Source organism: Anastrepha obliqua, chromosome 3 (genome assembly GCF_027943255.1).
Source record: "Anastrepha obliqua isolate idAnaObli1 chromosome 3, idAnaObli1_1.0, whole genome shotgun sequence".
In the NCBI taxonomy this organism is placed as follows: Eukaryota; Metazoa; Arthropoda; class Insecta; order Diptera; family Tephritidae; genus Anastrepha; species Anastrepha obliqua.
In genome coordinates this window covers 144,032,353-144,044,236 of record NC_072894.1, presented here as the reverse complement: position 1 = coordinate 144,044,236, position 11,884 = coordinate 144,032,353, and the positions used below count along the sequence as shown (strand labels likewise).

Here is an 11,884-nt window from a genome sequence, read left to right as displayed (position 1 = left end):
TACTGAAAAACGGTTTTATGGCCATAAAATGAGATTTTGGGGGTGTATTGGAAATTTCTCCTATACCATGTTTCTTAGTTTTACTATACCTACAAGTTGTACTAGGTCTCTATAAAAGTATAATTTCACTGTCGCACAGTGCAGTCGGCGCACTCGCGTATCGGAGACTTCGTTTATTTAGGGACCAGCATTAACACCGATAACAATGTCAGTCTTGAAATCCAACGTAGAATCTCCCTTACCAACAAGTGCTACTTTAGACTAAGTAGGCAACTGAGCAGTAAAGTCCTCTCTCGACGAACAAAACTAACACTCTACAAGACTCTCATCATGCCCGTCCTAACGTATGGCGCAGAAGCGTGGACGATGACAACATCCGATGAGGCGACGCTTGGAGTGTTTGAGAGAAAGATTCTGCGGAAGATTTTTGGACCTTTGCACGTTGGCAATGGCGAATATCGCAGACGATGGAACGGTGAGCTGTATGAGCTTTACGACGGCATAGACATAGCGCAGCGAATAAAGATCCAGCGGCTACGTTGGCTGGGTCATGTCGTCCGAATGGGTGCAAACGCTCCGGCTTTGAAAGTATTCGATGCGGTACTACATTGACCGTAGAATAATCCTGGTCGATTTATTAAAAAATTAATTTGATTTAATCGACCAGGAGTTCCATCTACCTTTACTCCAAGAGTGGGTACTGTTCATGAGTGGATTACATCTGCGGCTGTTACTAAAATACGAATTTGTGAATTTATTGGTAAAATAACACGATTATCTACATCTAGTAATCGGAATCTATCTACTGTTAATTCATTTGTTGGTATTATATATGAATCAAATTCTACATTTATAAAATCTGAATATTCATAACTTCAGTATCATTGGTGTCCAATAGCTTTTAGAGTTACTGAAGGTTCATTAATTTCGTCAATTAGATATAAAAGTCGTAAAGAAGGAAAAGCAATAAATAATAGAATAATAGCTGGCAAAATTGTTCAAATTACTTCAATAGTTTGTCCATGAAGTAGATTTCGATTTGTATAGGAATTAAAAAATAATATAAATATTAAATAACCTACTAAAGTTGTGATTATTACTAAAATTATAAGGGTGTGATCGTGAAAAAATGATAATTGTTCTATTAAGGGAGAGGCACTATCTTGAAGGCCAAGGGCTGCTCATGTTGTCATTATGTATATAAATATGTGTATTATATTATATATATATATATATTTATAATTAAGAATTTATTAAATAAATAATTATTTTATATTTATAATTCTAATAAAAGTGAAATACTTTATATATGGAGCTTAAATCCATTGCACTAATCTGCCATATTAGAAATTAGTTAAAAGTGGCAATTCAGAATAACTATGTTCAGCAGGAGGGGTATTTTGAAGTCATTCAATTGATGAACTTAGTTGTATAGGGTAAATAACTTGTCGTTGGGAAATTATGCTTTCTCAAATAATAAATAAGAAAAATAAAATTCCTAATAGTGAAATAGAAGATCCAATAGTTGAGATAATATTTCATGTTGTATATGCATCTGGATAATCTGAATATCGTCGGGGTATACCTGCTAGTCCTAAAAAATGTTGGGGAAAGAATGTCAAATTTACTCCGATAAATATAATGATAAATTGACTTTTTAATCATCTAGGATTTATATTTAATCCAGTAAGTAGAGGGTATCAGTGAATGAATCCAGCTATAATTGCGAATACTGCTCCTATAGATAATACATAATGAAAGTGTGCAACTACATAATAAGTATCATGTAAAATAATATCTACAGATGAATTAGCAAGTATTACTCCAGTTAATCCTCCTACTGTAAATAAAAAAACAAACCCTAGAGCTCATAATATTGCTGGTGAGTAATTTAATTGAGTTCCATGTAGTGTAGCTAATCAACTGAAAATTTTAATTCCTGTTGGTACTGCAATAATTATAGTAGCTGATGTAAAATATGCTCGTGTATCTACGTCTATTCCAACAGTAAACATGTGATGAGCTCATACAATAAATCCTAATAGTCCAATTGCTATTATTGCATAAATTATTCCTAAAGAACCAAATGTTTCCTTTTTACCTGATTCTTGACTAATAATATGAGAAATTATTCCAAATCCAGGTAAAATTAGAATATAAACTTCTGGGTGGCCAAAAAATCAAAATAAATGTTGATATAAAATTGGGTCTCCTCCTCCAGCAGGATCAAAAAAAGATGTATTTAAATTTCGGTCAGTTAATAATATAGTAATTGCACCAGCTAGTACTGGTAAAGATAAAAGTAATAATAGTGCTGTTAATACTACAGCTCATACAAATAAAGGTATTCGATCAAATGTTATACCAGTAGATCGTATATTAATTACTGTTGTAATAAAATTTACTGCTCCTAGAATTGATGAAATTCCAGCTAAATGTAATGAAAAAATGGCTAAATCTACTGAAGCTCCTCCATGAGCGATTAGAGATGATAATGGAGGATAAACAGTTCATCCTGTACCAGCTCCGTTTTCTACTATACTACTTACTAGTAATAGTGTAAGAGAAGGAGGTAATAATCAAAATCTTATATTATTTATTCGTGGGAATGCTATATCAGGTGCTCCTAATATCAAAGGTACTAATCAATTTCCAAATCCTCCAATTATAATAGGTATTACTATAAAAAAAATTATCACAAATGCGTGAGCTGTTACAATTACATTATAAATTTGATCATCTCCAATTAAGGCTCCTGGATGTCCTAATTCAGTTCGAATTAGAATTCTAAGAGATGTTCCTACTATTCCAGCTCATGCTCCAAAAATAAAATATAATGTTCCAATATCTTTATGATTTGTTGAGAATAATCATTGTTGCGATTAAGACAATTAAAATATTCTTTAATAATTAAATAAGAAATAAATAGATTAAATGGCTGAAGATTAGGCGATAGATTGTAAATCTATTTATAAGAATAAATTCTTTTTAATCAAAAATTTAATTATAAAAAATTTAGTTTAAATAACAAAATAAAATTAAATTTATAGTTAAGAATTTATTAAATAAATAGATTAAACAAAATCTAAATTTAAAATTTAGAGCTTTATAGTCAATAATGACATTAGACTGCAATTCTAAAGGAGTATAAATATAATATTACTAAGGCTTAAAAGATTTAACTTATATTTATAGCTTTGAAGGTTATTAGTTTACTTAACTTAAAGCCTTTCTTTATTTTATGATAAACTAAAATTTTTATAAAATTAAATTTTTGATTTAGAGCTTATAAGGAAGGATATTATAAAGTTAGGTAGATAATAGATACTAAAATTAATCTAAATGTGGAAATAAAAGATAAAATTATTATGCATTTAAATGAAATTTTGTTGATTTGTATACAATTTGTTCAATTATTTTCATTATAGTTTAATATGAAAGCAGCGAAACATAAGCGTAAATAAAAAAATAATGTGATTAAAGTTATTACTGTTATAATTGTTATAAGAGTATATTGATTATTTAAAACTAATAATTGAATAACTAATCATTTTGGTAGAAATCCAATAAATGGTGGAAGACCACCTAAAGATAGTAAATTTAGAAATAACATAAATTTTAAAATTTTTGAGTTAAAAAATGAATTAAATAATTGATTAATATGATATATTTTAAAATTATTGAAAATAAATGTTAAACTAAAGGATAAAAATGTATAAAAACAAAAATAAACTATTCATATTGATTCACTAATTTGTATTGCAGCTAATATTCATCCTAGATGATTAATTGATGAAAATGCTATTAATTTTCGTAAAGATGTTTGATTTAATCCTCCTATCGATCCAATAATTGTTGATAGAACAATAATTGAAAAAATAAAATTATTTTGTTGAATTGTGATATATGAAATTAATATAATTGGGGCAATTTTTTGTCATGTTATTAATACTAAAGCGTTTATTCATGATAATCCCTCTATAACGTTAGGGAATCAAAAATGGAAAGGGGCTGCTCCACTTTTTAATAAAAGAGAAGAATAGATAATTATATCATTATATATTGAATTTGAATGTAGTATAGGGAAATTATTAAGGTATATTATGATAATAGCAAATAATAAAACAGCAGATGCTATTGCTTGAGTTAAAAAATACTTAAGAGAGGCTTCTGTTGATATTAAGTTGTTATCTCTTATTAGGGGGATAAAAGATAACAAATTAATTTCTAAACCTATTCAAGCTCTTAATCAAGAATTAGATGATACTGTAATTAATGTTCCTACTATTAAAATAAAAAAAAAATATGATTTTGGCAGAATTATTGAAAATTAAAAAGAAAAGGATTAAAACCTTTATAAATGGGGTATGAACCCAGTAGCTTAATTAGCTTATCTTTTTATTAAATAAATAGATTAAACAAAAATGTGATTTATTTTATTATTGTTTTTATTAATAATTGTTTTATATTTTGGTGTATGATGCACAAAAGTTTTTGATACTTTTAGAAATAGTTTAATTCTATTAAATATAATGAATGTAAAAGTTACTACATAATTTACCCTATCAAGGTAACCCTTTTTGTCAGGCAATTCATTAAAGGAAAATAACTTATTTGAAATGAAATAAGCTGTTTTCATTGAATTTTTTTTTTTTTTTTTTTTTTTTAATAGTTGATTTATTAAAAACGGGATAAATTTAATTAAATTTACTTATTTTAATCTAATAATTAAATATAGTAAATTAATTATTATAATATTTTATTTATCTAGATAATTAAAAATTCCAATATAGACATCTCCGAGAGTTAAAATCACAACTCTTATATAAATATATAGATGAATATAAGAAATTTAATTTTTATTATTAATTTATACAAATGCCTAACGTTAGATCAAAGTATGTGCCTATAAATGTAATATACAATTCTGCATTTTCTAATTTAAAGGGGTTTTTTAACAAAATTAATAGGCATCTATTAATTAATTAAATATTTATATACATATAGATATTTATTGATCTAACTTAGTATAGGTCTTATTATTATAAAATATATTATTTAGAAAAAAAAATTTTTTAAAAATTAAAAAATAAGAGGATTATTTATCAATAAATATTGAAATTTAATAAATATGAAAACGAAAAAAAAAAAAAAAAAAATTTTGTTTAATCTATTTATTTAATAAATTCTTAACTATAAATTTAATTTTATTTTGTTATTTAAACTAAATTTTTTATGCTAAATAATCTAAATTAAATATAATTATTTTATACTCATTAGTTCTATTAATTTATTTGTATTATTTAAGTTTTATTAATTTATTAAATTCAATGAACTTATTTGAAATGAAATAAGCTGTTTTCATTGAATTTTTTTAATGAAAAATAGTAAATTTGATTAGGGGTCTTTTACTTTTAAGGAGGAAATACTAAAATGTTTTATTAAATTTTAAATTTAGTTTAAATATTTTATACACAAATAGTTGTAATTAAGAATTTATTAAATAAATAGATTAAACTAAATTTTTTAATTAATTTTAGTTATTATTAAGTTAATTAATTAATAATTTATATTTATTGTGTTGATCTTATATAAGTAGTTAAATTCAATGAAAACATTTGAAATGAAATAAGCTGTTTTCATTGAATTTTTTTTAATGAGAAATGGTAAATTTGATTAGGGGTCTTTTTACTTTTAAGGAGGAATTACTAATTTAGATTTATTTTATAAAAAAATTAATTGAATTTTTTTTTTACTTATTTTTGTTAATAATTAAGAATTTATTAAATAAATATTTTAGTTAAATTTTTTTAATATTTATTAAGATAAATAACTAATTTATGTTATTAAATAAATAGATTAAACAAAATTTTTTTTAATATTTTTTGATTTATTTAATTATTAAAGTTTTATTTTGGCTTATGTTTTTGTTATTGATTTATTTTATATGTAAATTTTTGTGTGAAATTTTATTTATTTTAATAATAATTAATTTATTTTTTATTCTCAGTAATTAATTTTATAAATCAAAGAAATTTGGAATTAGTAATTTTATATAGTATTGGCTAAATTTGTGCCAGCAGCCGCGGTTATACAAATAATACAAATAAAATATTTTTGGTATAAGTTAAATTTTATATAAATAAAATATGTATAATTTTATTAGGTGAAATTTTAAAATTATTTATTTTTATTAAATTTTAATTGAAGCTTGTAAATTTTATAAATAAACTAGGATTAGATACCCTATTATTTAAAATGTAATTAATAAATACTAAGGTAGTAATAGTTATGTTCTTGAAACTTAAAAAATTTGGCGGTATTTTAGTCTATTCAGAGGAACCTGTTCTGTAATTGATAATCCACGATGTACCTAACTTAAATTTGTTTTTCAGTTTATATACCGTCGTTATTAGAATATCTTATTAGAGTAATAATTTTCAATAATTTTTATTAAAATTTATATCAGATCAAGGTGTAGCTTATATTTAAGTAGAGATGGGTTACAATAAATTTATTTAAATGGATTTAAATTTGAAATTTTTTTTTGAAAGTGGATTTGATAGTAAAATTTTAAAGATTAAAGGTTTGATTTTAGCTCTAAAATATGTACATATCGCCCGTCGCTCTTATTATTAAGATAAGATAAGTCGTAACATAGTAGATGTACCGGAAGGTGCCTCTAGAATGACAATTTAAAGCTTATTAAGTAAAGTATTTCATTTACATTGAAAAGATTTTTGTGCAAATCAATATAAATTGAATTTTAATATTTATTTATTAATTTTTTTTATTATTAATATAATTTATTAAAAATAATTATAAAAAATAATGTTTTAGTAAGTTTTAGTGAAAAAATAATTTTAATAATAGTTTATTATGTATTGTGAAAGAATATTGAAATAAATTGAAAAATTTTTAATTAAAAAGAAAATTTAGTTTATTGTACCTTGTGTATCAGGGTTGATCTAATAATTAATAATTATTTATTAATCTCGATTTTATAAGAGTTAATAATTTATTAAAGTTAATGTATCAAAATTATTTTGAATAAATTATTAGAAATGAAATGTTATTCGTTTATAAAGGTATCTAGTTTTTTTAGAAATAAATTTAATTTACAAATTTTTAATTTTTAATTTATTTTTTTAATTTAAAAATTTATTAATTTGAATATTTTAAGGGATAAGCTTTAAAATAAAATATTAAAAATCATTGAATAATTTATTTAAAATGTATGCATAGAATTAGCAATCATTTATAAGTTTGTTATAAATTATTTTATAATTTATATTATTTAATTTTGTTTTCATTGAATTTATAAAAATTTTTTTATTAATTTTAAAATAAAAAGTAATAATGATCAAATTAGTATATTTAATTATATTGTTAAAATATTTTATATTGAAAAGTTTATATAAAGAACTCGGCAAATTTTATTTATACTCGCCTGTTTAACAAAAACATGTCTTTTTGAATTAAATTTAAAGTCTGACCTGCCCACTGAATAATTTTAAATGGCCGCAGTATTTTGACTGTGCAAAGGTAGCATAATCATTAGTCTTTTAATTGGAGGCTGGTATGAACGGTTGGACGAAGTATAAGCTGTTTCATATAAATTTATAATAGAATTTTATATTTTAGTTAAAAAGCTAAAATTTTATTAAAAGACGAGAAGACCCTATAAATCTTTATATTTAATATAAACTAAATTTTTTTGATTTATTTTATTTTTTTTATATTAATTATTTTGTTGGGGTGATATTAAAATTTAATTAACTTTTAATTTTTTAAAATCATTAATTTATGAATTATTGATCCATTAATATTGATTATAAGAATAAGTTACTTTAGGGATAACAGCGTAATTTTTTTTGAGAGTTCATATCGACAAAAAAGTTTGCGACCTCGATGTTGGATTAAGGTATAATTTTGGGTGTAGCCGTTCAAAAATTAAGTCTGTTCGACTTTTAAATCCTTACATGATCTGAGTTCAGACCGGCGTAAGCCAGGTTGGTTTCTATCTTTAATAAATTGTAATATTTTAGTACGAAAGGACCAAATATTAAAATAATTATATTTTAAATAATAGAATATTATTAATATAAATAAACTATTTTGGCAGATTAGTGCAATAAATTTAGAATTTATTTATGTAGTTTATATTACAAATAGTACTTGATTTTTATGGAAATAATTTTGTCTTTTGTTGGTAGATTAATTTTGGTAATTTGTGTTTTAGTAAGAGTAGCTTTTTTAACTCTTTTGGAACGTAAGGTATTAGGGTATATTCAGATTCGTAAGGGTCCTAATAAGGTTGGTTTAATAGGTATTCCTCAACCTTTTTGTGATGCAATTAAGTTATTTACTAAGGAACAAACCTATCCTCTTTTATCGAATTATATTTCTTATTATTTTTCTCCTATTTTTTCTTTATTTATTTCTTTAATTGTTTGATTATGTATTCCTTTATTTGTAAAATTATTTTCTTTTAATTTAGGTATTTTATTTTTTTTATGTTGTACTAGATTAGGAGTTTATGCTGTTATAGCAGCTGGTTGATCATCTAACTCTAATTATGCTTTATTAGGTGGGTTGCGAGCTGTTGCTCAAACTATTTCTTATGAAGTTAGAATGGCTTTAGTTTTATTATCTTTTGTTTTTTTAATTGGAAGTTATAATATTTTAGATTTTTTTTATTATCAAAATTATATTTGATTTGTTGTTATTATATTTCCAGTTAGACTTGTTTGATTTTGTATTTGTCTAGCTGAAACTAACCGAACACCTTTTGATTTTGCTGAAGGTGAGTCTGAATTAGTTTCAGGGTTTAATATTGAATATAGAAGTGGTGGATTTGCTTTAATTTTCATGGCTGAATATGCTAGAATTTTATTTATAAGTATATTATTTTGTGTAATTTTTTTTGGTTGTGATTTATTTAATTTAGTATTTTATTTGAAATTGGTATTTATTTCATTTGTTTTCATTTGAGTTCGTGGAACTTTGCCTCGGTTTCGTTATGATAAATTAATATATTTAGCTTGAAAGTGTTTTTTACCTTTTTCTTTAAATTATTTATTATTTTTTATTGGAGTTAAATTATTTTTAATATATTATATATTGTTAATTGATTTTAGTAAAGTTAATAGGAAATTTTTGTTCCTATATTATGTTTTCAAAACATATGCTTGTTCAAGCTCATTAACTAGTTAATTAAATTATCTCATCATTTATTAATTAGTGGATTAATAATGTAATATAAGAAGTAAATTACTGTTAAAATTTGTCCAACTAGTACATAAGGGTCTTCTACGGGTCGTGCTCCGATTCATGTTAATAGAATTACAGTAACTACTATAATTCAAAATAGAATTTTATTTACAGGATAAAATTGAATTCCTCGGAAGTTTCTTAAATGATAAAATGGTAAAATTGCTAGGATTGCAATTGATAAAACTAATGCAATAACTCCTCCTAATTTATTAGGAATAGAACGTAAAATTGCATATGCAAATAGAAAATATCATTCAGGTTGAATGTGTATTGGTGTTACTAGAGGATTAGCAGGGATGAAATTATCAGGATCTCCTAATAAATAAGGGTTAATTAAAGTTAATAATAGAAGTGCTATAATTATAATAATAAATCCTACAATATCTTTGTATGTAAAATATGGATGGAATGGAATTTTATCCATATTAGAATTTAATCCAATTGGGTTATTAGATCCTGTTTGATGTAAAAATAATAGATGAATTAATGTTATTGCTAATACAATAAATGGTAAAATAAAATGAAATGTAAAGAATCGTGTAAGAGTGGCATTATCTACTGCGAATCCTCCTCAAACTCATTGAACTAAATCAATTCCTAAGTAAGGAATTGCAGATAATAGATTTGTAATAACTGTGGCTCCTCAGAAGGATATTTGTCCTCAGGGTAAAACATAACCTATGAATGCTGTTGCTATAACTAAAAATAGAATTAGGACTCCTACTAGTCATGTAGGTGTAAATAAATATGAACCGTAATAGATTCCTCGACCAATATGTATATAAATACAAATGAAGAAAAATGATGCACCATTAGCATGTAAAGTTCGTAATAATCAACCATAATTTACATCTCGACAAATATGATTAACACTGTTGAAAGCTAAATTAATATCTGCTGTGTAATGTATAGCTAAGAAAAGTCCTGTTAGAATTTGGATAATTAAACATAATCCTAATAGTGATCCGAAGTTTCATCAGGCTGAAATATTAATTGGAGCTGGAAGATCCACTAGAGCATTATTTGCAATTTTGAATAATGGGTGTTGGGTTCGTAAAGGTTTGTTCATTAGTTTAATTTATTAACCGAAGGGGTCCGTAGAATAATTTAGTAATTTTTACTACTGCAATTAATGTAATTAATAAGTAGTTTATTAACAAAATAGTAATTAAATTTGTTGGGTAATTGTATAATTTATGAAGATTTAGAGAATTTTCTTCTGTGAATATATTTAAATTAATTATAGTTTGTATTTCGTTATTTTGAATGAAGGATGAAATATATAATTTATCTATAAATCATCTAGTACTTATAAATAAAATGAAAATTAATATAAATGAATAAGCTGTTTTCATTGAAAGTGTAAATATTTCATTTGATGCTAGAGATGTAACGTAAATGAATAATACTAATACTCCTCCTAGGAAAATTAAAAATAATACATATGAGAATCAGAATCTTTTAGCCATTAATCCAGTTAGGAGACAAATTTGTAATGTTTGAATTAATAATATTAATCCTATTGCTAATGGATGATTTATTTGAATGAAAATAAGACTAGAAATCAATGTTGTTGAATATAAAGTTAATTGTATAATATCAGGAGGTAGTTTATTTAAAATATTAATTTTGGGGATTAATGATAAAGTTATTTCTTTTCTCTTGAAGTTTTAAAAGATTAATTCTTATTTTTGATTTACAAGACCAATGTTTTTGTTAAACTATTAAAACTAATGTTAATATTATTATATTGGGGATTACCTTGTTTTTTAATTTTAATAGGAGTATTTGTTTTTGTTTTTAATCGTAAACATTTATTATCTATGCTTTTAAGATTAGAGTATATTGTTTTAAATTTATTTTTTTTATTATTTATTTACTTAAATTTAATAGATTTTATAAGATATTTTAGTATAATATTTTTAACTTTAAGTGTTTGTGAAGGGGCTTTGGGTCTTTCAATTTTAGTATCTATAATTCGAACTCATGGAAATGATTATTTTCAGTCATTTAATGTATTGCAATGTTAAAGTTAATTTTTATAATAATTTTTATTATACCTTTTTGTTTTATTATAAATTCATTTTGAACGGTTCAAAATTTACTATTTTTGGTAAGTTTTGTTTTTATTTTAATGAATTATTGCACAAATTATTTTGTAAATATTTCTTATTTTTTGGGGTTTGATATTATTTCATATGGATTAATCCTATTAAGTTTTTGAATTTGTACACTTATAATTACTTCTAGTGAATCTATTAATAAATATAGTAACTATGAAAACTTTTTTTTAATTAATGTATTAATTTTATTATTATGTTTAGTTTTAACTTTTGGTAGAATAAATTTATTTATGTTTTATTTATTTTTTGAAAGAAGATTGATTCCTACTTTATTTTTAATTTTGGGTTGAGGGTATCAACCTGAACGTTTACAAGCTGGTATTTATCTTTTATTTTATACTTTATTAGTTTCTTTACCTATATTAGTAGGAATTTTTTATTTATATAATACTTTAATAACATTGAATTATTATCTTTTGATAAATTATATTAATTGTTATGATTTATTATATTTATCTTTAATTTTAGCTTTTTTAGTTAAAATA

General features: G+C 23.4%; 4 pseudogenes; all 4 read right to left on the bottom strand.

Annotated features, from left to right (window-relative positions):
- Positions 1–1,343: 1,343 nt before the first annotated feature.
- Positions 1,344–2,882, bottom strand: LOC129242277 (cytochrome c oxidase subunit 1-like; annotated as a pseudogene).
- Positions 2,883–3,301: 419 nt separating this feature from the next.
- On the bottom strand, positions 3,302–8,873 carry LOC129242276 (NADH-ubiquinone oxidoreductase chain 2-like; annotated as a pseudogene).
- A 336-nt stretch (positions 8,874–9,209) lies between these two features.
- Positions 9,210–10,345, bottom strand: LOC129242323 (cytochrome b-like; annotated as a pseudogene).
- A 4-nt stretch (positions 10,346–10,349) lies between these two features.
- On the bottom strand, positions 10,350–10,943 carry LOC129242274 (NADH-ubiquinone oxidoreductase chain 6-like; annotated as a pseudogene).
- Between the last annotated feature and the right edge of the window lie 941 nt (positions 10,944–11,884).